At 41.9% G+C, this 23,358-nt stretch overlaps 1 protein-coding gene across 1 annotated transcript in view; it reads left to right on the plus strand.

Moving 5' to 3' along the window:
* Nucleotides 1-23,358, plus strand: part of HMX1 (H6 family homeobox 1) — a 45,014-nt gene that overhangs the window by 20,315 nt on the left and 1,341 nt on the right. The window lies entirely within an intron of this gene.

The raw sequence follows: 23,358 nt of genomic DNA on the forward strand, positions 1-23,358 counted from the left end.
AGCATCAGAAAACATGAGTGCAACATATCCTTCATGCTCTGGATGTGCCAATCTCTTGCCACCAAGCATCAGGGTGAACATCCATCTTCACCTGTGAAGTTCAGCTCTCTCTGAGCACAAACATGGCTTGACTGTTGAATTTTCAAGAGAGTTATGCTCTCTTTGTTCTACTTGTGATACATAACATTTTGGAAGTAATGTTGTCTGTGACAACCCATCATAATGACTACTTTTGAAGTGTACTTTGGAGCACTAGGAGAATAAAGTTGCATTGCCCCCAGACCTGATCAAACTGAGATTGTGTCACCAGCAATAGCATAAAATGCTTTTTCAAGGCAAAGCAACACACCTGAAACTAAGTTAAATCTAACCCTTGTCCTTGGCTTGACATTAGCATTAGGAAGGTTTGCCCTGGGAATTCCTCACAAGCAACAGATCAGTGTGAGAGGAAGATAAGGAATCCTCAGCAGGGAATCCTTAGCTTGCAGACATCAACCAGGAGTGCTGAAACAGAAGACAAGATTGGAGAGTGACTGAAACTTGACGAATTCAAAAAGCCTACTTCCTAATTTGGTACCATACAGCACAGGTGAAGGCATAAAATAAACATGGTTTTTGCAACGACAGCCTGCCAGATCCATGTCCTGAGCATGGCTGAGGAATCCCGTGCAATATGAATCAGACAGAGAAAGCCTGAGTCCTTGGCCAGCCAGGCGGGTATCACGACAGTGAGTACATCCATGGAGTGGTACTGTAGGTGCTGTGACAAGAGGCTGTGGCTGAAGTGATACTTTATCAGTATGACTCCCAAGCATTTGTGTTTCCAGGCCCTTTCACAGCCCTTCTCCAAGGTTAGTTTAAACGTACTCAGCAAAGATAATTCAATCTGCAGCTAGTAGAGGGAAAGGATCAGAAAATGCTCCCAGACATTTTGATGTGTCTGTGAAATGACCCTCTTGATCTGATTCCTCTTGACTCATCGCTTTCCTGTTATCGTCTCTGCCGACAAGCTCTGGTAGACAGGACTGAGTCTCTCTGCAGAAAAATAGTGGAAAAACATGGCTCAGCAAGTTTGGCCTGGAACGGTAAAATCAAGTGATAAATTAATTCATTGCAAGCAATGCAAGTCTGTGCTTAACAAATTGCCGCTTCCTGAAGTCAGAAAAACTACCTGTGCCTGCACTTCCTCCTTCACCTGCCAGCACTGCTGACCATAGAGGTCATATTCCTGCTTCAGTAGGTCTTTCCCATTGATTCCTCAGACTCAATCTTCATTCTGCAGCAGGTAGGAGATAATTTCACAGTTGGACAAGGCAGTGTAAACAGCAGGGATGGATTTCTAGTATCCAGATTGGGAATAGAGCACCAGGGAGTGGGATGTGTCTCAGCAACATGTCTTCAGCCTATGGCCACGACTGGGAAATTCAGCAAGTAAGAGCCACATGCTCACAGCTCACCTGGGGCACTATGTCAATGGGATGCATCTTGCAGGCTGTAGAATCAGGCACCTCCAGTAGATGAATAGAGCCCTTGTGCAGAACCACTACCTGGAGGGTCTTAAACTTCATTGTCTACCCACAGGGAAACTCATTTCCAACCCAGACACCTAAATATGAAGACCAGACATAGCATGAATATCCTTCATGATCACCTTTAGATTTGGGTGTTTTCAATAATTTTTAGTAGGAAAACTAAAAATATATAAGTATGTATATATATATATTAAAAAATAAAATTTTATTATTTTTTTAAATACACAGTGTTTTGACTTGTATTGCTTTGAGGTGATGACACACACCCAAATTTCTCAAAAGAGTCGTAGAATCATGGAATCAACTGGGTTGGAAAAGACCTCCGAGATCAAGTCCAACCTTTGGTCCAACACTGCTGTGGTTACTAGACCATGGCACTAAGTGCCACATCCAGTCTCATCTTAAAAACCTCCAGGAACGGTGAATCCACCACATCCCTGGATAGCCCATTCCAATGTCTGATTACTCTCTCTGTAAAAAATTTCTTCCTAGTATCCAACCCAAACTTCCCCTGGTAGAGCTTAAGATCGTGCCCTCTTATCCTACTGCTGGTTACCTGGGAGAAGAGACTGACAGAAAATCTGTTGGGAAAAATGCAGCAACATCCTGGCAGAATGGAGGATTTATAACCAATTATCTGTGTTAAATAGGTAAAGATCTTCCTCCCTTTTTCCTATGAAATCCCATTTTTTAATTTCTGGTGCAGTTGCAAATAACAGTTGTTCTTTAATTCCTTGTGCCTGTTATAAGAAAAAAAATTCTAAGAAAATATTTGCTGAGATAATTCAGGACCATGTAAGACCAGGAGTGATTTTCCCTAGAGGGCACTTCTTATTCCACTTTGACCTTGATAGACTACAAAAATACCTGAGTAGTATGTTTTCTGGCTCAGCACATTTTTTAAAAACACCCTCAGTTTTGCTTTATTTAAAAATCTGCATTAGCTTAAAAACCTTACTGGGTGGCCTAGTTTCCTGTGGAATTATAAAAAACAAAGTTGTGCCTTGGGCAGAATGACCTTATTCTTTGCGTTCTTATTCCCTGCAGCTCTTCCTTATGCTTTTTGCTGCTGGGATGTGTTGGATTGTGCTCTGCATCAGTCAGTGGATAAAATAAGGAACTGGGTGTGAAAGCAGTAGCCATTTGGGAGACTAAACCTTTCCAAGACATAAGCTCCCATCAGTGGGCACATGGTCTTTCCCACCCATCCAACTTCATCTGTTTGATTTTCTCACCAATTTGAGCAGAAGCAGGAGTGTGTGCCCTGGCAGCTGCATAGTCTACTGGGAGATGCAGGTTCTGTCTGGGTCTTCTCCTTTCTAGGTGAGTATTTCTAATAATTAGGCAAACATATCAAGCGTGGCCATCGATATCATCAGCTGTAAAATAAAATATGTAGGTCTTTACCTGTTAGAGATGGAAAAGGTGAGAAGATGGGAGCTGCCTCTCACCATCTCAGGACTCTGCTAGAAGGGAGCATCCAGTCTACACAGCCCCTCTCCTACATACTGAGGGCTTTTGTCCATGGGACTCAAAGTCCGGTGGAAAAAAAGATGGGCCACGGAGCTACAGAGCTTTTGCAAGGTGCCTGGCTTTCACTCCCTCCCATTGCCTCACTTTGTATAAGCGATTAAATATTCATTGGGCCAGGGAGAGAAAAAGAAGAGGTTGAGTCTATTGCCCAGTTGTTCGGGTGCTCACCTGGGATGCGTGAGATGCACGGTCAAGTCCTTGCTCCAAAGATGATTTAATTATTTATACAAAGTGGAACAGTTCCAGCAAGAAGGATGTATGTGCCAGCAAGCCTGATGACCCTCTCCCACACTCCACAAAACTGCTTTCCTTTTGACTGTGGGGTAGCTTGATGCGTGTTTTCTCTTTGCCAAGTAAATGTTTCCTGTTTGCATCTTGACTTGTTAACTTCTTGTTCTTGCTCCCTGAACCAGGGCTGTCTTGGACACGGTGGTCCACAGCAAGATTCCTGGCTGAGGCTCCTTGCCCACTAGCACCTCATTTTTCACAAGGGTCAAGGATTAGCCTTTTACTGAGCCATGTACCCACCTCACTCCCTGGCGTCTCAGTGACCCTCCCCATCTACATGGCAGAGGAAGCCCCAGAAACTGGAGTGAGACCCAGGCTCTGAGAGGCAACAGGGAACAAGAATTTCTGTAGAATTTTCCAGGGCTCACAGGGGCTGGTGTGAACAGAGGGGCAGTGAAAATTATTAACTCCCCCATAAGAAGGAAACCACTAAAATTCTCTCATCCTGTTTGTTTCTTTTGAAGTGTTTTGATTTGGATTATTTATTTTACTCCCCTAATGTCAGTGCTGCTACTGTTATTTTTTCTCCTGGTTGACACCATTGACTGAGATGGAAAACTAATATTTTTTCTTTTAAGGGCTGTGTTGTGTTGTCCTCAACACACAAATGATCTTAATTTCAGTAGCATCCCACAGACTTTAAAAATGTTAGGATTAAGACAGAGATTAAATAACCTAGTCTGCTTTACAGAAAGGATATTTAACACAGCCAGTTTTCCATGGGGCATTTAAATTGAGTATGTCACCTTCAGCTCACTGGGTTGTTTCCATTGTGTTCTGCAGTGAACATCACTAGGTAAAAACACAAGGATACCTGTATGGTCTTTGAATTTACACAGATAGTTGTAACAGCGGTGTGTAGCATCCAATTCCTCATTTCACACATTTAGTTTGTTCTGCTGGTGTCTATTTTTTCAGTATTCACAAAGGAAAAGTTCCTCATAAGGGCAGTTACTGAGCACAGTAAAATACAATTCTTTACTCTTTTTTTTTTTTTAAACAAAGCCAAGCAAAACAAGATTTAAAAAATAGCTATTATAAAATATGTAGTGCTTATACTTGCTATCAAAATCTGGTTCTGTTGATTTTGACTAATAGCTTACACACTCAACAGAATAGGCATTGTTTACTTTCTTACCCAAGTTTACATTTATTATTACTGCTAAGTTTTGTGTTAGCACACACTGTTTTAAATTAAATGAATATCCAAATATTGTTTTGAAGTTGCTAATGGCACCATATGTACTGCATTTGCCTGCATGCTATTTAAAGAAAAACTCTTAATTGTAGTACCATCGCCTGAGGATATTTTTGTGGTAAGCAATTAAGATTCATTTTCCTGTTCATGTAGAAAATCACTTCATGAAAACACTAGAATATAATAACTTTTGTCCAATTTATGCATTCTTGCTTTGATATTTTGTATTAAAGGAAAAGGGAACTATTGTTCAAAGTCTGAGTGTCTCAACAAGCTTTTAATGGTTATTTCTAACAGTATAGTTCCTTCTCTATCCATAAAATGAGGAATGTAACAAAATTTAAACATTTACTTCTAAGCTTAACCAGTGAGCCTATTTGTCCTCTGGTTTCACTGCTGAGAAGTCCACAAAAGGTGTAAAATAGTCAATAGAAAACTAAAAGCTGGCTGAAGGATTTAGCAACAAGGAAGAAAATGAACACCTCCTTAAGTGCATGTAATATTTAGAGAAAATTGGAGGTGAGAACCTTCGTTGTTAGCAGGAAGGTGAATTGCAGGCTGCCCTGACAGCGTGTCACATCTGTGCTCTCAGCACAGACACCCACACTCGGCCCTCTTTTCATGGGGGGCAACACTCCCAGATGCTGCACGAAGCTGTGGGGCTGGTGGAAGGCAGAAAAGGGTCCTTGTTCCTTGCCAGGGCTGGACCCACCCCTGGGTCTGCAATGGCAGAGGAGGAAGAGGCTGGGAGCAACTCCATCAGTCCCACATTTCAACATTGTTGGGAGTGATTTGTTCTTCATGACAGGGTCAAGCTGCTGTGAAAAGGTTAAACAAACGGGCTTTGTAAGCTCCTTTTAGGGGAAAGCTGGTCAGAAGGTCCCTTTAATCAACAATCCCCTTTAGCCCTGGGAAAAGGCACCAGCCAGACTCACTTGCACGGCTGCGGGGAGTCGGGGTGAGGGTGGGGTGGAGGCTCCGTGCCCTCCTGAAGCTGCCTTTGGCTGGAGAAATGGAAATCCTGAAAGGGAAGGTGTTTAACTGGAAGTGCTGTTTGTGCCTCCCACTGCACTGAGGTGCTGCCGCAGAGGAGGAGGAAAAGAAGGAGGGGGAGGAGGAGAACATTCCTCTGGGGCCAGTGTCTAGCCCAGCATCCCTAATGCTGTCTGCACCCATCCTGTCAGGAGGGTAATGAGGGGAAAGTTCCCAGACTAAAATTAAAAGCACCTCGGCTTCAGCAGGGGCTTGCAGGAGGCTTGTCATAGCTGCCTCCACTTTCCCTCCTCTGCAGGTCTGGTGGTCTGCTGGGAGAGAATCCCTTGTGGGTCAATCCCTGCAGAGAGGCAGCTTTTAGCTCAGGTTCTGCTCCATTTTGAGGTGGACATCCAGTGCAATACACATCTGAACTGCGCCTTCTTGGAGATGCCCTAGGGCAGGGATGGTTCCTCCGGATGCTTTATTCACAGGGTGGCTTAATAACTAGTACTGGCTCTGCTCCACTCCCAGGAAGATCAGCAACAGCCAAGGGTGGCTTCATTTCTCCTCTTGTGAGTGGTGCAGGCAGTAGGAGATGGCACTGAGGCTCCTTGGCCCAGCGTGTATATGGAAAGGGTGAGAAGACGTGGCAAGAGCTGAGCTGGGCAGCAAGAGTCCTGTGACTCAGAGCTCCTCTGCCTTTCACAGCTGAGTCATTTCTTAACTTGGGCCCTTGTCTCCTCCATGCTTGTCCCCATTAAGCATCGTCCTTCTCCACCCCCAAGCCTTAACTGTGAAGTGCCCAACATCCGCACACAGACATGGACTTTGACTCCAGGAGCAGTATTTGCAGGAAAGCCCAGGAGCTGTTATGAGCAAATCCTGCCATCTTCCTGTGCCAATTACAGCCATGCCAGAACCATGTCTCTGCCTACTTCCTCTCTTACATCCTTCACCTTGTTCTCTTCAGCTGCTTTCCTCTCACCGCAAGCTAATTTGGTAGTGATTTTCCACAGTGACCTCAAGCTTATTTGATTCCTTTTCTTCAACCTGCTACTGTTTCATCCTCCTCTTCTTATTGCATCCTTACACTGTAGACAAATACGAAATAGAAGTTCCCACCTCCCTCCTGTTTATTGTCATGCCCCATCAGAGGTACCATGATTAGTTGTACGAGCACTCCTCATCTATTCCAATGCAAAATAGAACAAATAAATGCAGTCAAAAAATGAAGCTGGTGCCCCCCATTTGCTGTGAAAGGGACCTCCATGATTGAAATTTAGAAAAACAGTACAGTGCTTCCCTCTTTGAGTTCTTCTCCAAGTAGTTCTCTTGATGACTGAAATAAAAATGCAGATCTTCTTCCCATTTGTTGCTCAATTTTGCATCCTTTCTGCGCCACTGAGGCTGTTTCTCAGTCAGTAACCTCAGTATCCAAGACCTGGACTACAATTATTCAATTAAACCATGAAGGGTAGAATGAAAAGCTTAATACTTTCACTTAGTAACATGGATAGTGCACTTAATAGCCTTAACATGAACTTAACAGCCTAATCACCTTCTGTGCCACTCTGATCTCTGACTGCCATACAGCTCATGCTGAAATAGCCATCATGTTTCACAGAGAAGGAACGGATTTGGTAAGAGGCCAGTCTTGCAATACTTCTTCAAAACATAGCAAAATGGATATGGTAGTGCCTGCCAGCTAAGGACCTGGTACCAAGCTACTGAAGCCAGCAGTGGCTCTGCCAGCGTTTTGGGTGTGAATTAAGAGCCTGAATTCCAGATGAATCAACATATTTCTACCACTACAGTCAGTCTTCAGCTGAATTTAATCTCCATCCTGCATCAGCTGTCAGCCAGCTGAATAGTTGCCTTGCCTGCGGGGATGATAGCTTTGTAGCAATGAAGCACTGAAAGAGAAATCAAGGAGTCATCCAATCATCTGGGACACTCTCCCACCATTCCATGCCTTGCATTAAAGTTAAATAAATCGCTTTAGATAAACTCATATAGATATTTCTTGTAGTCTGCATTTCTGTAGCACAAGTCCTGGGATTTCTATCAAAACCTTTTCTTGGATACCATGTTAAGAAACAGACTGTGTTCCTAATGTTTATCCTGGTTTGCTTTGCTGCAAAATTAAGCGATTTCTCATTCTTCTCAGTTGCTCATCATAAGCGATCATCCGCAATTTTGTAGCAACATTTTACATATAGAAAACTGTTGTCCTCTCCCTCTACTCTTTTATTTTCTTTTTCCAGTTTAAACAAAGACACATCTTTCACCCCTCATGTTTTCCAGATTTCCGTTATCCTGTAGACTCTTTCCTGTTGATCATTATGAGGGCAGTCAAGCTTTCTAACTCTGCAAGCAGCATGTCAAAATGCTATTAGGCTGGGAGCTGTGAGGCACGTACCTTGGAAAGATGAGCAGGGAGGAAACCAGTGCTCTGGAAATGAGTTGCAGCACAAAAGGATGTGGTTCCTGTGAACAGTGGTTCTGAAGAAAACATGGAATACCTACAAAAATCTGAAAATCTGGGGCAGCTAATCCCCAGTGACTCAGTGAGTGTGATCACACCACAGCTCAAGACACCTTGTTTTCTCTATATTGGGAATTTAGATTATTCAGCAGCCCCCAGGCAAGTAAAGACTGATGTGACATGGCCAGGGTAGGAGAGAAGCACTTGGACTGTTCCAGAGCAAGTGTGTGACCAACCTTGCTTAGCATCTGCATATCAAATCTCTCAAAAGAGGGAGAAAGTCTCTCAGAAGACAGATAAATTATTTCATGGCCAGAAATAATGTTGCCACACACATCATATAGACACTTTGATCCAGATGAGCGATACAAATGTTTTTGCATTAAGCTCAATTTTTCTTTTCCTCATCAAAAAGATGCAGATACCGCAAACATGCAGTTCTACTAGTGGGGCATGGAGTTGGTCCTGTAAATTATCCATAATTACATATAGGATCAGATCTGAATTAACTCAGTTTGGTGTTCAAACCTAGACCCTGAAAACATGTGGTTTGTGTTTTGGAATACCAAAGTCTGAGCAATGAGTTCAGTATTCTCTAAGCTTTTCATGTGTTCTTAATACCAATTTCTTGTAGGTCTGACTTTCTCAAAACATGATCACAAAGAACAAATTTGCAAAGTTAATTTCAGCATTTCCTCACTCTGAAGAACTTTATAGGTAAGATTTCACAGTGATATTAATGAGTTCCCATGCAACTAAAATTGATTTCAGAGACTTAAATATCTTATAGAAACTGGAAAAGCTCCAAAATGCAAAACCTCCTAGATGTTCAGACTACGAACAGATTTTATCTCCCCAATATTAAGGTCCATTAACAACATATCATGTTGCCAGGAAAGAAACAGAGGTTACAGCCTATGTGAAAAGTGACCTTTAGTTTGTATTTCACAAAGTTGTGCAAGAACAATGTTAATCTTTGGCAATAATGATATTCTAGATTTGTCACAGAAGAGTCAAGTTAGTAACTCTTGCTGCAGAAATTAGGTACTTGTCTTCTATGGGGCAGGAAATTCTATCAGCAATATATTTATATGACTTTTGAGATCCCTGATGTCAGCCTAGAATAATATGTTACAGACAGACTTCAGAAGACTTCAAAAAGGGCAAAAGACACCTCACCTTCAAGAACGGAAGGATCTGGTATATGTTGTATTCTGATTATCCTTTATAAGTTTTTAAACCTGTCTCTTTTTAAAAATATTGTCAATGTGACAATATTATGTGATAGAACACAGTTCAGAAACAGACACCATCACTTTCTGGGTAAGAAGAAAACAAAAATCAGAGGAGTGATGTGAAAGACAATGATAGCAGAGTAAATCAGGTAAAAACAAAACGTGGGGTAGTAGCAAATATGCTTGGCTGGAGAAGAGCTCTGCAGAGCCCTGTTAATGGGGAAAAGACAATGAAGGTGTAGGTGCAGAACTGAGAGGAGAAAGTCTGCTGCGAACTCTGTGTGCAGCGAGTCAGCTGTGATTGACGTTTCATGGGGCGTTCTGTGCCCGTACTCAGACGCTGTATCACGGCTCACAGGGAGCAGGGCACTTCTCTGTTTTTCTCAGACAAATATAATTGTTCTGCTATGGATTTTTACAACAGTGACAAAAGCAGGTAGGAGTTTCCTGTGTGCTGGATCTGAGCAAGGCTCTAGAACAAGGAAATGACCGAGGATGTGCACACCAGAGAAGCACCGAAACTCATTTTAAATTACCTTTGCCTTTGTAAAGTCAAACCTGGAAAAGATTAGGGAATGCCAGGATGCAGGGGCTTCCTACATGACACCTATGTAGATGGGTATTTATCTTTCATCTTGTATAGTCACCTATTTTTTGTGAATTAATTTAAGACTAGTCTCTGTTTGGTCCAGTCCCAGGGAGTGTTAGCAAAAAAAGAAAATTGAAAAAAATCATAAGATCTTTATTTGAATGAAACTGAATATTGTGGAAATGTTCTCTTTTTACTTTTCCATTTTCCAAACAGCCAAAAAAGACAGAAACACCTCTAAAAATAATCTTAAAAAAAAAAAAGAGTCAAGCAAAAAACCCCCTAAAAAAATCTCTGCTTTGAGATAAAGCTAAAGGGGAGAGATAGGTTCCTGAAGTAAAATTGTTGAGAAGGTAAAATCTTCGGGACTGCTCTGTAAGGATACCCTTGCCCCACATCTGCATTCGCCTCTAAAGATTTCCATCATTTTATTGAGAAGCTAGGGAAAGCGATCGAATAAACAACCCAAGGCGTGTCGGAACTCGGTTACTCTTCACTCCGCATCCGCGGCTCGGGTACCGCACTCCGGTTGGAACGTGGGGACACCGAGACGGGTGTCCCCGGGACAGGAGTGCGGCGGGGGGGACTCGGCTGCCCGTGGGGCGCAGGGAACTGAACGAATTCACCTCCCAGCTGGGAAGACAAGCTGCTTTGGGCGGGCAGAAATTTAGCTCCCTGTCTCCCAGCCCTCCCCGCCTCTCCGCTGAGGACTCTCTCTGCTCAGGGCTACACCGCTCCTGCTTTGCCCATGGGGCGGCCCGGGAACTGCTTCCCAAAGGTGTCGGGCGGGGTGTGAGCCCTCCAATGCTCCTTCCTAAGGGAGGTCGTGAAACCTGGCCTCCAGGGCCGAGAAGGTCTGACGAAAGGAAATGAACTTGAAAAATGGATTTCTCTCATAAACAAAAATAAGCAGAGAAAAAAAAAAAGGACTAAAATAGAGAATAAAATAAAATAAAATAAAATAAAATCCTTCCTTCTGCCTTAGCTTAACTTATTATCAGGAGTGGAAAGGGGCTCCGGGCGCAGCCACCCGGACCCCCGGTGTCATTGGAGGAATGAGGTGGAGCCGCAGGGGCTGCGGGGCATATTATGGGACTACTGGGAGGGTCTTCGGGATCTGCGCTGCGCTCCCAGGCGACGGCAGCTCCGTTCGGGGGGGGAAGGACACGACACGTTAGGGCGCAGCCGTGGGGACCCCTGCTCTGCCCCCGAACGTGGCCGGGAGCGGCCCCCGGGCCTGGAGACGAGATGGCAGGAGCTGCGAACCTGCACCTCCCGTACGAACGGGGCCGGACCGACGGCTCGGAGACAGACCTGGGTAGCATCGGGATGGGCTGAGCATCAGCCTGCGGTCGTGGGGCCGCGGGGGACTCTGCGTTGCCTCTCTACCCCTGGCCGGCCCCTCTAGCGTGCCTCGATGCTTTCCCACCCTTCCCCTCCCCTCACGCCCGGTACCGCAGCCTCACCCATCTCCTTAAATTAACCCACAAAGGCGACCTCTCGCCCAGAAGTAGGGCAGAAGATTTTTGTCATCGGCTGTAAGACATCGAAAAGCCCCTTTATTATGAACAGCCTAGTTCCTATCCAGGGCGAGGGGCAGCCTCGCCGCCCGGCTTTGACGCCAAGCTTCATCCCTGTGCGCAGCCCTTTCCCCCCAGCCTCGCCCCCAGGGGTCAAGGGGGCGAGACACGGCGGTCCCCTGCCTTCCAGGGGATGGTTTACCCAGCCTCGGACGTCCCCACGGCATGGGGCTCCCCCGGGGCCGAGGCTCTTTCCCATCTCACCTCCCGCTTCCCCGGGGAAAAGCGGCGCCCCCCCGTCCCGGCTCTGGTCCCCGGGGGCGGCTCTGCGGACAGGAGGAGGCCAACTAGGGGTGAGGAATAACCCCTATTCCTAGAGAGAAATGAGAAGTCTGAACACCCACGCGTCTGGATCACACACACCCCCACACACCCACCCGGGGGGCCCCGGTCAGGACGCCGGGACCCCGCACAGGCCCCCAGCGCATCTGTTTTCTCTTTCATTTGGTAACACACGCTGAAACCTGCAACGCGCTACAGCATTTCCTACAGACGCCGTGCAGAGGTTAACAATGATTATCATGAGAACTCTTCGGCACAATTATCTTCTCACTGTAAAACCGCGTGTACTGAAAATTGGCAAATCCAGCAGTTTTACGGAGGAATTTTTCTTTCCTAAATAGAGACTAGCGAATACCTCAAGTGTCACCACGTCGTTGGTCTGTCTAATCATAGAAAGGCAGGAGAACGTGTGCTTTCCCATTAGGGCTGCAAGACACAGTACCCACAGTGGGAGGGATCCTATGGATTCAGGGGAAACCCCGTGAAGGCAGTGCTGAATGTGGACACCCTCCTTAAAGTTAAGCATTATCATTCTTTTTGCAACGAGAGGGCAAGAAGGAGGAACTGCATCTCCTCTTCATTTATTAACTGGCAAATAGAGGGCAGAAACAGTTATTATGTTTCTTAGAGGCCAAACATAGCCATAAAGAACTTAGAGTAGCTTTACAATCAATCTTGCACAGAGACCGTGGATGGGCGACGGGGTTGAAGGGATGAGACTCCTTCTGTCTCCACTTCATCTTCCAGTAGCTCCAGAAAACTGCACAGTGACTGAACACAGACCTGCTGTGTAGGTCTTTTCTGTTTATTTGCCTTTGGTCTATAGAAAACATAAATAAATCGAGGAATAAACAAACCATGCAAATGACATTTCGTTAGGGGAAATAACAGTAGGTGGTTATGGTGACATTATAAATGTACTGAGTATTTCTCATTGCATTTTCCTATGATTTTAATACTCACCAAGCCGACTTGTTTTGTTTACATATGAAACAAAGGCAAGAGCTAGAGTCTAATAACTCTTGGGTTTTTTACTTAACTAGATTTTGCTTGTGTTAAAAATGCACATTCAAGTCAAGTAGATAACAAAATAGAATTAATTGATCTGGAAATCCCTTTGTCTCTTTCAAAAAATCAGGTATTTAAAATACATTGTTTGAATATATCAATGAAAATAAAGTCAATCTTTCTACAGAGAAGACTGGGAAAAATCACCATAAATGATAGAAATAAATGGTATGAAACAGGTATAATGGTGAAACTCTCTAAACAAAATTTAAGTGTCCATCTGAGGAAAAATTCGATCATACAGACAAAAAGGGTGAAATTGGGAGTGGATTGGTGTCTCATCTTGAGGCGATAGAATAATTTTGACAAACATCAAGACTTAAAGGCAATGTCCAGGGGAAAAAAAACAGGAGGAGAAGATCTTCAATTTTAGCACCAGAAAAAGAACATTCCCAATGTGAGGAATGGCTAGGTCACCACTAGGTAATGGATAGGTTCTAAATGTGCCTGAAGATGGTGCTGTTTAGATGGTAGACGGAAGGGCTCAGACAGCTGCAGTAAACTGAAATATTATGAAAAAATCAATTAAAAAAAAATTGTTCACCCAAAGTTCTGTAACTCTCAGAAGGATTGCTCCAGCAGCAATTCCAAAACCTAAACAGAGGAGATACATTGAAAAAAAGCATAACAAGCAACTTAGCTTTTAAATAATTTCCCTGTGACAAAGCAGTTTCTGACAAGGTGAAATTTCAGTCCCTGATACCTATCAGCAGATCTCACTCTGCCATTCCAGCATGGCCAACGTCCTGCTCACCCTTCTAACACCCCACCCTAGGTACAGCCTCTAAAAACGTGCATCTATGCATCAAGTATTCTAAGTAAAAGAGAAGTCCAAGGGAAATGCTCATGCCTGATTTTTATTCAACAGATGGTGAAAGAATTTAAATTGGAATTTCCTGCTATGTACAAGCTTTAATGTCATTAAACTTGATTTTAATGTGAATGCAAAGTGATCAGCTATAGTTTATGACAGTCAATTCTATCTGTTGGCCAGATAGATATAAAACAGATTCTTTTATAAGGTAATTATAAAAATTATGTGGTTTTTATAAGGTAATTTTTAAAAGGGCATTAGGAACTGGACTAGTAGATTCAAAGAGAAATGCACTGACATATGTAGGACACTTCCCTGCAATTAGCAATAAATAATCTGAGGGGAAAGCTAGCTTTCTGGCAAAATACAGCTCTTCCAGAATTTATGCTTTCCTTTAAATTGCATGACATTTTTAACGCCATATGCCAATCTGGAAATCTTAAGCATAGTAATTAGCTCTGAGTTTTTGGAACACTTCATAAGGCCTGGATTAATCCCAACTGTATGATCTGGTGTCAGTTACTCTAAGTTGGAGATGCAGCATAGGAGTTACCAGCCAGTGAATTGTGCAACAATGTCCAGATGTCATATGCTATTCTTGTACATATATTCTACCTATAACTGATGCTAGATACAATTAAGGGGAAAGCCATGTTTGCTCCTGATACAAAGCAAAGCACACTGCATTTTGCATAAAGCAATGTCTCCCAAATGTCAGGCTTTAATTCAACCCCCTACTGAGCCATTGTGCTGTAATACATGTTACTTTTTAGAATTTTAAATTGCATATTTCCAAAAAACATATTATTCTGGAACTATCTAATGACCAGCCATAGGACCTTAACAGCTTGTAGGATCGAAGTCTTGAGTGGAAGTGTAATCTTGGCATGGATTAAGGTATAGGAAGCCCTTCTTACAGTCTGTTGCTCTCTCCTGTGCTCCCTCACTGCAGCAGCTTTGGCTTTGCCTCTCCCATCTTTCAGTGCCTGGTCTGTGCTGCCCTATGTGAAGAAGTCCTCAGAGCTGAATCAGCAGTCTGCATTAGTCTTGCAGTGAAATCTCCACTTCAGAGGTGTCAAGAGCACCTCATTGTCTTCTGCTTGTTTCATTACCTTTCTTACTTTTGCCCCAGAACCAAGTTGAAGGTGGCCTAAGTGTCACTGGAGGGACAGCTAGTGCAATTGAATCTATGATGGTTGTTTTCTTTCGTGGTCCATAGCAGGAGAATGAACCCTCAAGCCCTCATTTGAGGGAGCTTCTCACCTTAGGGCTTACATCCAGCAGGCAGAATCAAGTATTCAAATCCATAGTGAATAGCTGATTATGATTTGATGAATCACTTTGCTGTTTAGTGTGTTCTCTGAGGGAGGAAAAAACAAAAACAAACAAACAAACAAAAAACACAAAAAACCCAACAACAACAACAAAACAACAAAACAAACAAACACAAAGAAAACTCCCCAAAAAACCAAAACTAAACATCATTAATGATGCCATTTTTCTGGCTGTCTTTGCAGGAGGGAATCAATTGCCAGGGCAATGTGTTTGGTATCATTTGAGCCATGTAGGATAAAAGGTCCTGCTTCAGCACCACGTGAGTCTCCCAAAGGACCTGGGTCATACTTGAAGTCCTATATAAATATCTTGGATGTCTTTGGGAATATCAAAGTACACTAAGTAGCTACATTTAAGCAACCTAACCATGTTCTGGACATGTGTACCTTAGCCACTCACCATGAACTCTCCTCGCAGTCAGTGGAGGGTGTTAGGCACTTTTAGGGCACAGTGCCTCTGATAAACATGTCCTGTGGATGAGACAGACTGTGTGCTATGTTCATAAGTTTGTGTGCATGTTAAGGTGTCCAGGCTAGATGTAAATGGCTAAATTATAGATTATTTCCACTCCAAATAATCCAAGTTCTCTTTTTCTGCTTTATGTAGTAATAAAATTGGTAGTGATTCTGGCAGACCCAGGACATCTGTGTTTCTCATTCTCCAAAAGCCTCACGGATTCTGGTTGGGAAGGAGAAAATAGCTTTTCCAAAGAAGTCATGAGAATGCTTACTAAGACTATAATGATGTTTCCAAGACATTAAAATGGGGGGAGAGGAGGAGGGGGCTAAGAAAAACCTAAGGAGGAACACAAACTCATTCTTTCAAAAGAAGGACCTTGACAGGATTGTCCATATAGAGCAGCTTGTTCTGTGCTGTGGTGGAGTTTCTATTTCAGTCCCAAGGCTAAGACTTGGTCTTAACCCATAAGACCAAGCCGCATATCAGAAAGATGGTGATCTAAATTAAGACAACAGTAAAATAGGAAAACATATGAGGCACAGTTTTCAGGCAGTGGTGGAGCCAGGCAAGCCAAATATTTATTAGTCCAAGGTCAGAAGTTGTCTTAGGTAGGGTCAGAACTTGAACACAGGATTGCCCTGTGCTGGTCTGATTTTACAAATGATTCATCTCCATCCTTGTAGGGACACATGGGTTTGGCAACTTACATCATAGGATTTTTTCCAGTTAGATGTGAATTTTGAGACAAGCTTTATGGATGTTACTGTAGGGGTTTTTGTGTTTTTTTGGGAATTTGCTGTTGTTAGGGTTCTTTTTTCTTCTTTTTTTTTCTTTTTTTTTCAAGTAGACAGAAAGACTATGCAGCTAATGAAAAAAGCGAACACTTGGAAACACTGCTTTTTGAGTTCAGTTATTAACTGCTAAATCATTTTTAAAGCAGGTCTGCTTCCTATTTTTTCCATTTCCAAGTATAAAATGTGTCACTATTTTGTCTTGTGTGTTAAGATGTTAGATCAATATCTGAATAATTAAATGCAGCAGGACAATGAACAGCTTAATTAGCCTTGAGGTTTTCAGAGTATTAGCTATTAAAACTAAGTAGGAAAATTGGCTTGCTCTGAACCCTTTTATTTATAAATTGCAACTTGGCAAAAGTACAGATCTAAGTTTAGTGTACGTTTGTACTGTGCAATACAGAACTGCCAGAAGAAAATCTTAACCCACCTAGACCCCAGCAGTTATTTTTGTCTGAGATGGGTTACATGCACTACACTTTCACAACACCTGTGAGCATCCCGAACCGATTTGGAGCTGGTTTACACCACGAACATCACCTGTGCTTCACATTGAGTAAACTTTCAGCAAGGCAAATGAGAAAAAAGCACCCATCGGTCCGGGCTGAGAGCACTTTGCAGAGGTCTGTGCTTGGTCGGGGGAGCAATGTGGCCTCGAGGTGGCACTGTGAAAAGGACCATTCGGTCTTCAGGTACAGTAACTCCTGCCCTGGTGTCGAAGCAATTAAAAGGTATCCACACATCATATCTCCGGTCAAGGGTTAGCAAAGGTGTTCTTCTATGTCATCTTATTTCCACTTATATTTCGCTTACATTGATTGCACTTTCTTCTATGCAGTAAATGCAGGCACACATTTTGGAAGATTAAAAGTGGAAATTAAAGCAGGGAGGAGAGAAATATTTTAATCTCTTTTAAAATGAGTGCAGAGTCACCAGACACTTTTCTTATTGACTTAATTTACAGGAGGAAAAGATGCAAAATGCTGATTCCTGCTGGCAAAAGTATTTTCCCATGTATTGCCTCGCAAGTGTACTTTTTCATACCAAGGAAGTCTGGCTGAATGTGCACATGTAAGAAACATCAGATAAGACTGCAGAATAGAAATAAGTCCAAAACAAAGACCATGTGGCCCATGGTCAAAATAACTGTCTTAAAATAGGTCAGACCCAGGAGAGTCCAAGCTCAAGGAAAGATACAGTTTTATAATTACTTTCCTCAGATTTCATCCAGATTCAAGTTACTCTTACTAAATGGAAGGCATATAAACTTACACACCAGTTAATAATTTCCCCAGATTCAGACACTGTGAAAGACAACCTTAAGACTTTTATAATTCTTTTCTTAATCATGCTGATTGTGGTAGAATTTTAAATAAACTGTGTCTACATATCCTGATTAATTTCTGATTAGGTACAGATACAACCTTTAGGATTTATTAATGTTTGCAAAATTCATAGTAAAAAACTAATCTGGAATATTAATCTGAATTTAAGTTGATTCTAAAGAATCTATGAGTCCTCATTAGGCATCAAAAAGGCTCCCAAAGCTAAATAACACTGAGGGTTACTTAGGATCAGCAAGATGCAAGTACTGTTTAAATCCTCATTAATCCTTCCAGTGCATCATGCAAACTGTCAATTTGGTCCTTATAGAAAGAAGTAGTTCAGATTCCCAAGACTCACATTTCTCAAGGATAACCCAGACTAAAATTTGCACCTTGTAAGGCTAAGGTATCTTTCTTTTGAGCCAGATCTCAATGGATTTCAGGGTTTTGGCTTTGTTCTTATTTTTTGTTTATTTGTTTGGTTTTGGTTTTGGTTTTTTATGTTTTGTTTTTGTTGGTTGGTTTTTTAAACTGACCTTAGTAGATACACAAAAATGGAAAACACTTGGAATTTCTGCACAGGATAGAAAACAATATCCCAACATCGGATAAAAAGATGTTTGCTCTTTTTGACTCTGAATCATGATCTGTTTTTAATTCACTGTTGATCTCAGAGGTAGGGTCCCACAAGATTGCATTGATCATCATAAAATCCAAGGAAATATTTCATTGTCAATTCCTTTCTTTTTTTGTGAATTGAATGTGAGTTTAAGATACACATAACCAAACATAGTTATTTTGGAATAATACAATTGTTGTGCTTAATAAAACAATTTAAATTATGCTGGAAATGAAGAGCTCCAGATGAATCAATTGTTTTTTATCCCTGTCAACTAAAAGAACAACAAATCTAAGCAAATTTAATCTACTGTGGTTTTTATCCTCAACTGAACTTGACTTTGACTTCACTCTACCATGTAATGATTTGGTGAAAATCACACAAAACTTTCCTTTTATGTAAGGGAATGGCTGCCATGCAGCTTTATATGACATAGTTTTGAGGCTATGTGCATACATTTTTAAGGATAAGCAAAAGATGGAGTGATGAGTGAGGTCATTATTCTGCTTCTACTGTTCTTCACACTAAAAGGCACAAGTGGAGGAAGGGGAAACTAGATAAACCAGAAAATGAAGAAATAAGGTAGGCTTCGTTTCAACCAGTATCAACCAGCTAGATGTTAGCTGTTGGTTTTAATGTCAATGTCCTCTACAGCGACTTTGGCAGCACTTGCAGTACTGATCATCCCTGCCAAGCAGGGGTGCACAGAGAGGGCAGATGGACTACCCTCTGCAGGTGTCCCTCTTGCCCCTCTGCACAGTAAAAGTCAAGATAAATCTATGGGGTTGACATCTGACTTCTGTCTGGCTCCTGCCCCAAGTAAGGATCATGGGGCTCTGGAAATATGTGCTGGCTGCTCTGGAGAGCCACCTTGTTTCACACAGGCATCCTCCATCCCTGTTAGCCCTGTGGAGACCTGATGGTGTTCAGGCCTTTGGTTTGACAACCAAAAACTACTGATAAGATCTCTCTTAAGTCTGACTATCATGATTGTCAAATGTTCAGGAGACACATGAATGTAAAAGCTGTGCTCAGTGTCTTAGCAATTGCAAGCAGATGGTGGGCCTGTTTCTCTCTTGTTAAATATAAGAGGACAGCTTCTTAGGCCTGACCAAGCCTGGGTGACCCGTCAGAGCTGCCAGGGGGATTGAATCCACCTCACCCGAAGCAAAGAGCAAGGCAGGGTCAGGCGAGCTCTGCCAAAGGTGGAGACAGAGCACATCATGTTTCAGCAGCAATGAGAAATGTGGTAGAGTGTTTTACCTGCTGACAGCTCCAGAGAAGAGGGATGCAAAAAGACCCCAAGCTCCTGCTGCAGAGCGGTGCCAAAAGCCCAAAGTGCTGGCACAATTCCAGCTGCTTCCCTTCTGCTGTTTTCCCTGATGACCCGTGCAGGCAGTGAGACAGTAGATGTGAGTGAAGGAAAGACATCTTAGCTTATCTGGTTTCCCTCTTTGGCAAGGTAGACATATTGCCCGCATTTTCTGTGTGGGGTCATTCATGTGAGGAAGCATCATTTCAGATCATCTGTAATAATCTTCTGAAAAGGTTCATCTTGTGCACCTCAAAAGTACAGTTGGAGTGAAGATGAAAAGTAGGTATTTGAAAAAAAGTGGCTCTGGGATACAAGAGATGTAAGTGTCAACTCTCCAACCCCAACTTGCCAAATGTTGTTCTCCTTCACTGCATGGAAGCCTCACTTAAGCACAAGCTTGTTTGCTTATTTATTAAATACATATGTTTTATGGTGTCTATGATCTGCAGAAAACATTCCATCTTTTGGACCCAGGGGCAAAATCCCTCTTTCCAATCTGCACAGACGATCTTTATGCTGATATTTTGTTCTTCCTAAGGGATTTCTGTGTAGTGAGGGAAAGAGAAATATCAGAGCTCAAATCCACCAGGTGTATATGAAAGGAAAAGCCTGCTTTATAGTCCTCATCATTGCTTCCCTCAGTAAAGGAGAAATGCAAACAGGAAAATGGAATAGAAACTATGATGATCAATATTGCTAATATTTAATAAACTGGCTGTTCTTCACTAAACCTTGTGGCTTTTTGCAATGAGATAATAGTTCCATCAGCATTAGCAGGACTTCGTAGCTCAAGAAAAGAATGGAGATACTTCTCTCACACTTATCTTAGGCATTTTCTGTGAGAAAGAGCAACATTTTGAAAAGGTTTCCCTTCCACTCTTCAGATGTGTGTGATCTTGGATCACCCCTCTAGTTTCTCTTCCTTTTTTTTTCACCAAGTGTAGTCATTTCCAATAAGGTTCATGAAGGGTTTCTGCTTTTGAAGGTCCCAAATGGCTTAAATCACTCCTAGCACAAATGCACTCTCTATTGTGGAAACTGAAACCTGCCACACCATAAGGTGATCTGTATATTAGAACCAGATATCCCTTTGCATCTGTATTTCCAAGCAGCAAAGTGGTATGTTTTGAGTTAACCTACTTTTAGAGTGGCTCATCTGATAGAGATATAGCTATAAATACTGCTGAAGGGCTGGTGCGTGCCAGGCTTTTGCAAGGATGCTGGCTGGGGAGAGGAGGAAGTGGAGGCAAGAGGTACTCTCCTTTGCAAAATATACATCACCTACTCAAACTACCATAACTGCACACCTTAATGACAGGGCATCTTTTCTTCCTACTGTCTAAGGAGACTGTGGTCCTTGTCAGATGAACAACAGGGTTCTGGGTGCTTCAGGTTGGATCCATGCTGACCCCAACTTCTAATCCTAAGTGCAAACGGCATGACACAGTTTGACTCTTCCACTCCAAAACAGGATGGTCTGACATCTACCAGGAGCAGTTTATGGACTTTATTATCTTATAAATGCCCTGACATGGACTGAAAAGGACTGATAGACCAAAAGCTGCCAGAGACTAAGTTTACAGTGAAGACTATGAACAGGCATTAGCCTAAGCCTTTGCTGTGATCCTTTTTAACTTGCCTATGCACACTCAGACAAGAAAGACAAGTTATATGAAGCATTTGAGCAGGACAAGGGAAGATCGAGTCTTCTGTGACCTGAAGCAGAGAGGCCACACCATTACAGTGTGCCTGCTAAAAAGTGCAGTTGTACTTCCAGTCGACTGCCTTCCCCTCACAAAATTCTGCATCTTCTCTGCAGAGCCATCCCTCTGCATCATGGTATGTATTGGCATGGAGCAGCAAGAAAGTTTTCCCAACACCAGACAGTTGGAGGAACCATGCAAAGTGATTCACCTGACTTTTCCTGTATGACAGTCACACCCTGAATGTGTGGACAATGTTGGCTAGATATACTTTATCTTTACTAGGAACATAGGATGAAAAAGTTAAACATAGAGGTCTCCACTTAGTTTGATTAGTCCCTCCAGTAGATGTGAGAGGAGAAGTTGGCATGAGAGAAGGACATAAAAGGGGTATTGGCACATCTTCCTACTTAGTTGAGCCAAGGTGCACCTTCAGCTCTCCTCACCCACTTCCATTTAAGTCAAGTACTATCTCCATTTAAATCAAGACTTTAGCTTCCTCTAGGCAAGACATGGATTTACAAAGTGTAATATGGAAATTTTCCTACAGCAAGTCCACTTATTGCTCCAATTTCAGATAACTGCAGTGCAGATTTTATTATTCATAGCCAGAGGCTTGTGTAAATTTCTGGTTTGACTTCTCATGTCCTCGCAAGGGCAGAATGTGAGCTGTGGTGTTCAGGTTTCATGATGAATTACTGTGGGAACTGGCTTGCACTATCCTAACAGAACTCAAGGAGTTTGTGAAGTCAAAGGGGAATCTTACTAAAAGGAGCTGATATGGTTGGGTTTCCTGCCGAGCCCCACTGAGATCCTGGGGAAGATAGAACTTCCCAGTGCTGCTTGCTGAGAGAAAGCAAACAGAACTTTACCACGGAGTTCACTCAGTGCTTGACCCAGCCTTCCTACTGCTTCAGGGTTTTCTAGGACTAATCAGTCTTGATAACAAAATAATTCAGAACAAGAAAGTGAATGCATTTGGGGTTTCCATGGATTTACATTAGGATCTGAGTTCATTACAATATTAATTTTGACTAGGTCCAGTCCTTTCTAAAGGCACTTCAACACTACTTTCATGCTACATAAAAATGTAATTTTTGTGTACCATAGTAAATATATTCATGTGTATGTAACTGTATATATCTCCAGATATGTATCTCCACATATGCTGGACCATTACAAAACCATTTATAATCTATTACAGAACCTTCTGAAAATTACATTCATTCCCAGATTTTAATGACTCACATAAACTCTGACTACTCATAGATTTCTATAAAGATTATTTTTGGACTGACTAAAAAATTCATTGTTTTACATTTGCATATATATCATTGGTGAAAGACATTTTTTTGGGGGGGGGAATCTTTATGCCTCACTCAAATATGATTCACAGAAACATAATTTTCACATGAAAATGGAAAACACTTTCCTTGATCTAATGACAGTTTTAAAGGTTGATATGTTGTACTCTTTTATCATGAATGACTTAAAAGTAAGTAGAAAGGAGATGTTTTCTGTTTTCTATCTATGCAGAACACGCTTCTTATTAATATAACTCATAAATATATGTGTTTTTTAATATAATAAAGTTTAATGTAATTTTCACACATTTTCTTGAACATTTTCCTTAGAATACACACAGTTTGAGTTATTTTACTATGAAAGTGGAAAAGCTAGTATGATTTTTACTCAAATGGTAATGTTATTTGAGGGCTAACTTTGATCCATGCATGAATTTTCCTTTCACACAACTGTAAAAGTACAAAGGATGTTTTGTACTGTAAGTTCTTAATACTTTCTTTGATTGAATTTGGCTCCATCCTGGAATTAATCTAAAACTCCTGAGTCAATCAGATTTAAGAAGTTATGAGTTTTTCAAAATTCACTAAGCTCCAACAGTTTTTGAAGTTTGATCTAAGAATCCAATGTATCAACACATAGGGAAGTTCATTACAGTCCTTAACAACATTTAATGCTCCAGTAAAATCATTCAAGATTGGATGAGAGAAGGAGAAACAGCATTTTAATGAATGTTTATTTAAGAATCCTCAACTTCAAGTTCTGGCAGAAAATCTTCAGATTCAAATTGTAGATACATACAAACTAAATACTACCTTGTTAATTAAAAAATAGTTTGATTTTCTTATGTGGCATAACAGAAAAATCGAATGTTATTTCAAAATTGTGACAGTTATATTCTGTTGTGACAGTGTAATTTTTTTTTTT

This window comes from Neopelma chrysocephalum, unplaced genomic scaffold, assembly GCF_003984885.1.
Source record: "Neopelma chrysocephalum unplaced genomic scaffold, ASM398488v2 Primary Assembly neopelma1_71, whole genome shotgun sequence".
Taxonomy (NCBI): Eukaryota; Metazoa; Chordata; class Aves; order Passeriformes; family Pipridae; genus Neopelma; species Neopelma chrysocephalum.